Here is a 10406-nt window from a genome sequence, read left to right as displayed (position 1 = left end):
TTTTGAAAATGGACTGAAAAAAGCAGGGAAAGATAAAACATTGGATATTTATTGCAGTAAAGGTTGAGACCAAGATCAAATGTTCCAAAAAGGGAAAAGATGTTATCTGGTTTGAATGTCCTTCTGGAACCCAAAGTAAAAGCATCCAGGCTATTTGTCTGTTTTCCATTTTGAGGCAGGTACAGGTTAAGGAAAAGGAAAAGGAAAGAGTTACGTTTTAAGGCAATAGAATTAAACATACAAAGTGAAGCCATACATGATTATACTTCTGCAATTGAATTTATTTATACCTGATTATGGGTCAGATAAATAGCAGGTTTGTTTTGTTTTAGGTTTCTGAGACAAGTTCTCTCTATATATAGACCAGATTGGGCTCTCACTAGCTTTGTAGCCGAAGCTGATGGTAGAGCATGTTTTTTAAATATAATTTTATTGTCTTTAAGCAGTTGAACAAAGAGGTTCTAGTCAACACATCAGTTTATAAAGAAAATGCTAGGAAATTTGAGGCAATAAGTGGAGTTTACTGTAGGTATGAGGGAGAATTATGAAAGGAATAATATTGATCATGCTTATAAACTGGTAGTTTAAGAGCGAAATAGATGGTTACCACTTCCCAGGCAATCTCACACTCGACAATTCTGATGTTTGATGTTATGAAAGTGCATTACATCTATGTAACCAGCCATTACAATCAACTGTTCAACACCAATTTACTCAAAATAATAGTAAAAACGTCTTCTCCATGGGTCAGATTAAAAAAAGGTCCACTATGGTAACCTTATCAATGGTACTTAAAGGTGAGATAATTGAGGATTGTCCTCTGAAAAAGATATTAGAGATGTTCTGCCACCTACTACTGTGGTAGTTTTCAAGTCTGAAATTATTACCTGAAACTACTATAATAATGATGATTAATATGCCTCTTGTGGAAAAACACTTGTTATACGCTCATTCTTTTAATGAACGAGATGCTACTATGGTAATATGCACAGTGTTAGAATCCATATAAGAAGCATGCATTCAGCTCCTGGCTTAACATTCATCAGTTCCATGATCTTGAATGAATTTCTCTATTTCCTGCCATTTTCCACATTCATATCTAGATAGCATCAATATATATAAACTTCACTTTGTAGACCTCTTGCGGAGGTTACAAGTCAATTATTTACTTGACTGTTTACTTATATTTTGATTAACATATTTAGTGAGAACCTGCCATAGCCAAGTAGTAAAACAGTAGCTCAAAAATGCTAATGGACTTGAAAAAAATTAAATCTCCTACTCAGGAGGCTGAGATTTGAGGACTTCAGTTCAAAGTCAGCCCAGGCACTAAAGAACGTGAGACTCTTATGTCCAATTAATCACTAGAAAATGAGAAGCGGGCCTGTGGTTCCAGTGCTAGGGCAATAGCCTTGAGCTGAAGACCTCAGGAACAGGACCCAAGCCCCGAGTGCAAGCCCCATGACTGACAAAAAAATAATAAATCTCCACTTACTTCAAAGTCCTGAATTGACACTAAGGTTACATTATATTCAGTCTACATTACTCATCCTGTATGTATAACTTTGCACAATGTGGAAACATTATTTTAAGCAATAAAATATTTAAAACCAAAGGCAATGCAGCTCCTGTTGAGCATGCTTCATTTATATTTATACACTATTTATATTATATACACTATACGGTCAAAATCCCTTCACCCATAAGATGAAAAATCAGGAATCAACACAAGATGAAGAAACAATAGCATTTACTTATTATAAGGAGATGCCTGAATGTGGGTTTAATAAGTATCAACCAGGACATAACTCTTCTTCCTTATGATATTAGCTTTATAAAAAACTACAAAAACATGTGTCTGGCATGAGACTAAAGGAACCATGTTATCTGTTTAGGCAAATCATGATTCATCCTATTCTCTCCTTTTTGACTCTAGAGTTTACCACGGCTTCCTGAAGAACCTCTCCACGGTGCTGGCTGCATTAAGCAGCTTTAACACAGCAGTGTATCCACTCAGTTTCTACACTGCATCTCCAGGGTCAGTCTCAAGAGATCTTCTGTGTAATCCAAATCCATCACGACTCAGCGTTAAACACAAAGCCACTTTTACAACCATTTGACCCTTTACTGCCTTTACATAGAATGCTTTATATCTCTTGTTGCCCATTAAGCATTTCTATCAGGTCAAATGGAAAGGCAAGTCCTTCTTTTAAGCGTGAAGTATTTGAAGTACGGCTTCTGAATGCCTTTGCCCAAAATCTATGTCATGATCATTAGGCTATATTGTTAATTAAGTTCAGGATGCACTCTGAGAAGCACTCCAGAAGCACTGAGTTTATAGCCAAATTTGGTCAGCCTGGGAGTTGGCAATCAAGAGTTGAAATAATCAGAATTCTTCAGAACTGAGGAAATCCATATAATTCAGTACCCTGTATGCATTAAAAAGTTTATTTGAACACTGGAACATCAATTAGGATACTCATGAAAAAAGACAGAGTATAAATACCACATCTTGTTGATCCATTCATCAACTGAGGGACATCTGGGTTGGTTCCATATCTTTGCTAGTGCTGCAGTGAACATCGTTGTGCTAGTGGGTTTAGTATGCCCTTGTTTCTGGATGATTGGGTAAATGCCAAGTAGTGGTCATAGGGCAGCTCAATGTTTAGTCTTTTGAGGAACTGCCATTCTGCTTTCCACAGTGGTTGAACAAGTTTGCACTCCCACCAACAGTGCAGTAGTGATCCCTCCTGGACACATCCCCTCCAGCATCTGTTGTTATTAGTTTTCTTGATCCTGGCCATTCTAACTGGAGTGAGGTGGAATCTTAGAGTTGTTTTGATTTGCATTTCTTTTATGGCCAGAGATGTCGAGCATTTCTTCATGTGTCTATAGGCCATTTTTGTTTCTTCTTCAGAGAAGACTCTCTTTAAGTCTTTGGCCCATCTTTTAATGGGATGGTTGTTACTTTGGAGTTTACTTTTGGAGTGATTCAATTTTTGGAGCTGTTGATATATTTTAGATATGAGGCCTTTGTCTGTTATATGGTTAGTGAAGATCTTCTTCCATTCTGTAGGCTTCCTAATTAATTTACTAGCTATGTCCTTTGCCATACATAAGCTCTGCAGTTTAATGCAGTCCCACTTATCCAGCCTTCCTCTGATTTGTTGTGTTTCTTGGTCTTTATTAAGAAAGTTTCAGCCTGTGCCAAGGAGGCCTAGTGTATCTCCTATTCCTTCCTGTAAAGTTTTCAGTGTGTCAGGTTTTACCTTGAGGTCTTTGATCCATTTGTAGTTAATTCTAGTGCAGGGTGACAAAGAAGGATCCAACTTTATTTTTCTGCAGGTGCTTAACCAGTTCGGCCAGCAAGATGTGGTACTTATACACACTGGAATTCTATGCTCCTGTCAGAAAGAATGACATCGCCCCATTTGTAAGGAAATGGAAAGACTTAGAAAAAATCGTATTAAGTGAAGTAAGGCAGATTCAAAGGAACATAGGCCCAAGAGACTCCCTCATTTGTCATAATCAGTAGAAAACTTGGGCTCTCCTACCAGAGATTTACAACAGAACAAAATCTAGACACATAAGGCCAAATAGTATGACACTAAATGTAAGGACCTCCAGGATAAGGAAACAAAAGTCACATAATGAATGATTGTTGTTAGTCCCAACAACTAGAGTACACTACTCTATGTACACGAAATACTATATCAATTTTGTTTTGTCTTTTTTTTTATCTGTATTTCTTTCTAGAAAGTGAGGAGAAATTTGTAAGTTATGCTAACTAGAATGGTCTCTGATTGCTTAAAAAATTACTTAATTATTGGTGGGAGTGCAAAGTCGTTCAACCACTATGGAAAGCAGTATGGCAGTTCCTCAAAAGACTAAACATAGAGCTCCCCTATGACCCAGCAATTCCACTACTTGGCATTTACCCAATCATCCAGAAACAAGGACATACTAAATCCAGCAGCACAACAATGTTCATTGCGGCACTGTTTACCATAGCAAAGATATGGAACCAACCCAGATGCCCCTCAGTTGATGAGTGGATCAACAAGATTTGGTATTTATACACAATGGAATTCTATGCTGCTGTCAGAAAAAATGACATCACCCCATTTGTAAGGAAATGGAAAGACTTAGAAAAAAATCATATTAAATGATGTAAGCCAGACTCAAAGGAACATAGGCCCAATAGTCTCCCTCATTTGTCATAATCAGTAGAAACCTTGGGCTCTCCTAGCAGACATTTACAATAGAACAAAATCTAGAGACATTAGGCCAAATAGTAAGACACTAAATGTAAGGAACTCCAGGATAAGGAAACAAAAGCCACATAATGAATGACTGTTGTTCTTCATGTACGATGTTATCTCTCATCTCTTTTGCCATCCCTTGCTTATCTCATATTGTTACAATATTTCACCTTGTTATCTGATATATTTTATATGTGCTTAATTGGTTATTTGAAATTGGATAGGGAAGCGGGGAAATCAAGGTAAGCAGGGGGAGTGTGGGAGGGAAATGGGGACCATGTCATGAGAAAGGGTATCAATGTTTGTGAAGTTATGCACCTTTTATACTGTGAATATAATGTAACCCTTCTATTAATCACAATAAAAAAAGAAAAAAATTTTAAAAATTAATTAAACCTCAAGATTCTCATAAAAAAGGCAGAGTTGAGAAATTAACAAATGAAGACATATGTACTCTAGTCAATTCTGCAGAAGCATATAATCCATGCACAGAAATCAAATGCCATAACACAAATATTACCAGTGTTAATCTCTGAGTGAGACTGTGGCCAATTCTATTGTTTTTATGTTTGTGTGTTTTTCAGTTTTTCTGTGCTAATATATAAGACAGTACAACTAGATATTATAATATCATGAGCTAAATTTTTAGCCAGTGTCATTATTACATTTGCCAACTCACTAGTTTTCTTCATATCATCTTTGATGATATGAAATTTCCTGATAATTCCTAGGACAAGAAAAGTATGCCAGGTTTAGGTTTATATTTTGGCTGAAAAATATTGAAATACCTACTGGCAAAAGAAGAACTCAGTATGTAATGACTTTTTTCTGACTTTAAATTACTATTATTGAAAAATGTCAAATAATGCCCTGTATAGAGACCTACCAACAGCATGACTTAGGGAAAGAAAAAGGAAAAAAGAAAAGACATCCCCCCTCCACCATAAGCTGAAATTTTAGAAATCTGTTTCTTTCATGATATTATCATGTCTAAGAAAGAAACCTGTCATTAACATTTTCTATGAATATCTTTTTATATAAAGATCTGGTGTGATAATCACATCCTTAGCTAGTTTTTATTGCAAAATGGTCTCACAACTTTTGTTTCTATTTTAAGATCTTCAAGATTGCTTTTCTGGCTTGGGTTTGCAGTTAGTAGAGAGACAGAGAATTTAATTCTTATGCAAACAGTAAGGACATGAACAGTGTCCTTCACTCTCAAATAGATTTGGCTGAGCTAGCACTTTCCTACTCCTTACAAGGTCTTCACATGTGTGATTCTTATGAATCACTTTAATTTGAAATGAGTGGGTGGCAGCTGTTCTCTTCATTTAACATGCAGGAAATCCTACAGAGAAGCACCAAAAGGCTGTCTTTTTAGTGTCAAATAAAAGTCAGTAGTAAAGCCTACATATACTTAGTAGACCTGGATTTAGTTGAATTTCAAAACTCTCTTAAAAGAGTTGCTGTAAAAAGAATATATTTTCTAAAACACACATAATTTGTATTTAAATGTAAAAAGGATTATGTATAGTCAGGAAGATAATAGTTTATGATACCAGTGCCTTTAGCAGAAAACAGTAGGAGTCTGAATAAAAAATGAAAACCTCATTTAGTGCCAGAGCAGTGCATTGTGGAACTGTGTTAAATGATGGAATGTCAACAGATGACATTTTTACAGGAGGTAGCATGCTTCTCCTGTTTTGTTTTCTGATTCCTCTTAGATTTTATGCCACCAAAAGGATCACTAGATAGATCACATATAAGAACTTATGTTCTTAAGTAACTACTCTAAGTATTCTTATGAGTTTAGATCTTTGTGAATATGAAAGCAAAATAAAAAGTTTATGTCAGCTGGGCACTGGTGGCTCATGCCTATTACCCTAACTACTCAGGAGGATGAGATCTGAGGATCGCAGTTCAAGGCCAGCCCAGGCATGAGAAAGTTCATGAGACTCTGATCTTCAATTAAACACCAGAAAACCAGAAGTGGTGCTGTGGCTCAAGTGGCACAGTGCATTTATAATGCCCCCCCCCAAAAAAAAGTGAAATTCACCATATAAATCAATCATGTGCTGAAATTTTACAATGTATTAGTGTCATAAGTTATCTAGGTCCCTTAAATATACTGTCTCCAATACTCATAACCCTCATTTGTGAAGCACTGATTTTATTGCCTCATTCTTGTTTCTATCTCTGATCTGATAGATTTCAGAATTCCATTAACAAATAGCATAGCACGGCTATTTCCCTTCAAACAAAGGGTTCAAATGAAATGCTCTATATGTTCCTTAAAATATTTTACTTGCATACAGAAACTCTCAGGTGTATCTAGTCTGCCACACTGGCCTTATCCACTGCCACAGTTGCCACCTGGGCATAACTTTTTATCTAAGCAAAATCTGCACCCTTAGATGCCCACTTTCTAATCATTATTTTATGAAGAATTTATTGAGAAAACTGATTTTAATTTAGTCTTAACATAATGTCCAAACCTTGCATTTTAAAGAATCCTACTAAATGCTAGGCAGTTCCACTTAAAATTTTTCTGTTGTATAAGAAGGTATTAACACTTCAAGAATTCTCTAGCTGCCTGGAAATATAATGCTCTAATGGCAATGTACTCTACTTTCTCTTACTACAAGAATCACCACCAAACAAATCAATAGTAGTAAAAATTTCCCAAATGTCCTGCTTCCGTGGCATCTACCAATATAGGTATGCTAACTAACTAGGAGCATTCATTTAGTACAACACCAAAAATTTCCATGCAACTTAAACAACAAAAATAATTCTTTCATAAAGATAACATTAAATGGCTTTATTTTATACCATTATTATCAAAGTTACATTTTATAAAAGGTTCTTTTTTCCTTACTGGAAGTAAAGACCTTTATATGACCAAAATGCCTGTACTTAGCTATGAAGAATTTTATGGCCTATTTCATCAGACTGAAGCATATTATGGTCTTTGTCTATTGGAAACTACCAGATAAAATAAAGCTAGAGTAAAATTTGCCTGTTTTGAAGAGCGATCCACATTAGACACATTAGACTGATGCATTATACTCATAATCTGACATAAAATTGTCACCTTTTGGTACAACTATTAAATAATAAAAATATAAAGAGGAAAAATAACAACAAAGTAAAGAACATATATGGTGAGTTGACATCATGAATATACACCAGATACTTTGCTATGTCACAAAGATGTCACCATCCTGAGGAGGTTTACTATTTTCTCCATTAAATGATTCAAATAAGGAATAAAACCTCAACATCTCTTTTTGCTTACATCAATTAGGGCTATTGTCTGCCCCAATACAAACACACACATACACACACACACACACACACACACACACACACACACACACACACACACACATTGGGATGAGGGACAAATTAGAGATAGAGACTTATCAGTGGGCAGATACAATGTGACAGAAAAAATAAGTTCTATTCAATGGAATATCATAATAAATGTAATTATAGAGGAATTTGACTATACTTATCCCTAGGACATGATAAAAAAATGTATGATACTTCTAAGAAAAGATCTAAGTTAGGCACAGTGGCTCACGCCTTAATCCTGGCTACTCAGGAGGCTGAGATCTGAGGATCACAGTTCAAAGCCAGACAGGGCACTAAAAAACATGAGACTCTTATTTTCAATTAATCACTAGAAAAGGGGAAGTGGGGCTGTGGCTCAGGGTAGGGCGGTAACCTTGAGCTGAAGAGCTTAGGGACAGCGCCCAGGCCCAGAGTTCAAGCCCCACAACCAACAAATAAATAAATAAATAAATAAATAAATAAATAAATAAATAAATAAATAAATAAAAACAGAGCTACCTCTTACCAGCACTGGTCTCAATCACAGGCCTGGTATCTTTGTACAAAATTAAGAATTGAAAGCCACAGTTCACTTCTTTATTATTAGTTAATCAGCTGAGGCAAAATATAAATAAACTTGGAAAGACTGAGAGGGAATTGAGGAAAAAAACTAAAGAAAATAAAATGACTTTTAAACTCAACCTGCTAAATACATTAGGAAAGAAAAGAACATTGTAAAATCTTAATATATTTTCTTCTTTCATAATGTCAGCCTGAGGATAAATGCCTGTGACAAATATTTTTATTTTCTTTAGCTATGCTATTAGAGCAATTTATCCTGTTAATTGCTCAATTGTGCTCAATTCCAATGCATCTGTTTAAATATCAAAAAATTTAAAAAAAGAGGACTTTTATGTCCTCCTGGAGTAAGCCAGTATCTCACTCACTCCTTAATCTTAGCGTCATAGTAAACAAATACAAATTTATGGGAGTAAAAACACCGTATGCATCCCTTCCTACCCTCCAATCTGTACATTATACATTAGGAACCAAACAAAAATTCACACCTCAAAATCTGAATCATAAGCAGACTGCCATAAGAAATGTGTCACATCCCTAGCTACAGGAAGAACTTTAAATTCCTGAGGCAAAATATAGCACTTCTGTCAGTTTTCAAACACCTCAGATCTGCATGTTAATTTTTCCAGGCTCAATGCAGTAATCTTCACATTTGGACAGTTATCAAAATTGGATTTTTTTTCCATGTACAACTCAGACAGGTCAGTTGACTTAAGGAAAAGTAAGGCAGATTTCCTCTCAGTCCAATCACCTAGCGAAGGATACCTAAGGAATGCTACACAGATATCCTGAGCAGAGCTAAGAGACTATTTCAGGTAGCTGAGACTGGTATTGTCTGTCAAATATCTCTTCCCATAGGGTGGAAGTCACTGCTGTCACTTCCAGTGACCTCTCCACAAGACAACAGGGTCTTACATTTCAGAGTCTGGAATATACTCCCCGCTTCATAAGTCCTGAAAAGTAACGTTTAAATAAAGACAATCAAGAATGTAAAAACATAGAATGAGAAGAGAATGACAATTTTGGCTACATCCCCTAATGCCTCTTCTCAAGGAATAACCACTTCAACCTCTACCAAGTCTGCTTCTGTCAGTATTTCTCAAGTTTTAACCATTGATTCAACCATTCTTTAAAACTGTTTTCTTTTCAAATATGGACCCCAATATTTGAACATATAGAATCTGTTTGCATAAATGTACGTATATATGTATATGTGCATGTGTGTATGTGTATACATATATACATATATATGTACATTTATGCAAACAAATTCCATAATGATTTTTCTTTTCTTCATTCACGGAGCTTGAACTCTGGGTTTGGGAATTGTCCCTGAGCTCTTCAGCTTAGGCCTAGTGCTCTACCACTTTGAGCCACAGCACCACTTCTGGTTTTTCTGGTGTTTAATTGAAAATAAGAGTCTCATGGACTTTCAGGCCTGGGCTGGTTTTGAACTGCTATCCTCAAATTTCAGCTTTATCGCCAGTGGCATGAGCCACCAGTGCCTGGAAACAATTTATTTCTACAAAGAAATTGTATAGCATTTTACTGTTCCCCTTCATGGAACTAATAATGTTTAGGCAGAACTGTACAACTCATTCACAAGTAATTTTTTTCATCTTAATTTCTTTTTCTTTGACACTGATCTAGATAGTAGTAGAACTGCATCTGAAAAATAACTTTCAAAGTAAAAGTGTTTGTTAAGTAAGCAACAAATGGCAGCTCATCTTTTAATGAAGGTGTGAAAATACAGCAAACCCATTTTTACAGAAAATAGGTTATTCCAGGATGAATAAGACACTGATTAGTAGATGAATTAATGCAGTAAGAGAACAAAGATCTTATGGTGTGTAGTTTTATTTAGTCCTGGCTTAAGCAATAAGTCTCAGACTAATATAATTTACCAGATGAAAACTATTACTGGCAAAGTTGGTACTTATCTGTAGGAAATCTGATGTTTTTAATCCTTAGCTCCTTCCAATGTGGCAAATATGAGTTTGTTCTGAAACCAGTCATCCTTCAAATGTCATTCACATTTATTCATTCACCAGTAAATATTTGTCAAGTACAATGTATATACTCTGTGGGATTTGAAAAAAAGGGGCGGGGGGGTTGGGTACAAGAAAACCAAGGACTAGATCTCAAGGTTTTGTGCTTTAGCAGAACTCATAATATTATAATTGGAGGGATATTATTGATACACATAAAATCACTTACTATTAAGTCAGA

Source organism: Megascapheus bottae, chromosome 7 (assembly GCF_031878675.1).
Source record: "Megascapheus bottae isolate mThoBot1 chromosome 7, mThoBot2.hap1, whole genome shotgun sequence".
In the NCBI taxonomy this organism is placed as follows: domain Eukaryota; kingdom Metazoa; phylum Chordata; class Mammalia; order Rodentia; family Geomyidae; genus Megascapheus; species Megascapheus bottae.
The sequence above is the reverse complement of the archived record's forward strand: the minus strand, read 5'-3'. Positions refer to the sequence as shown.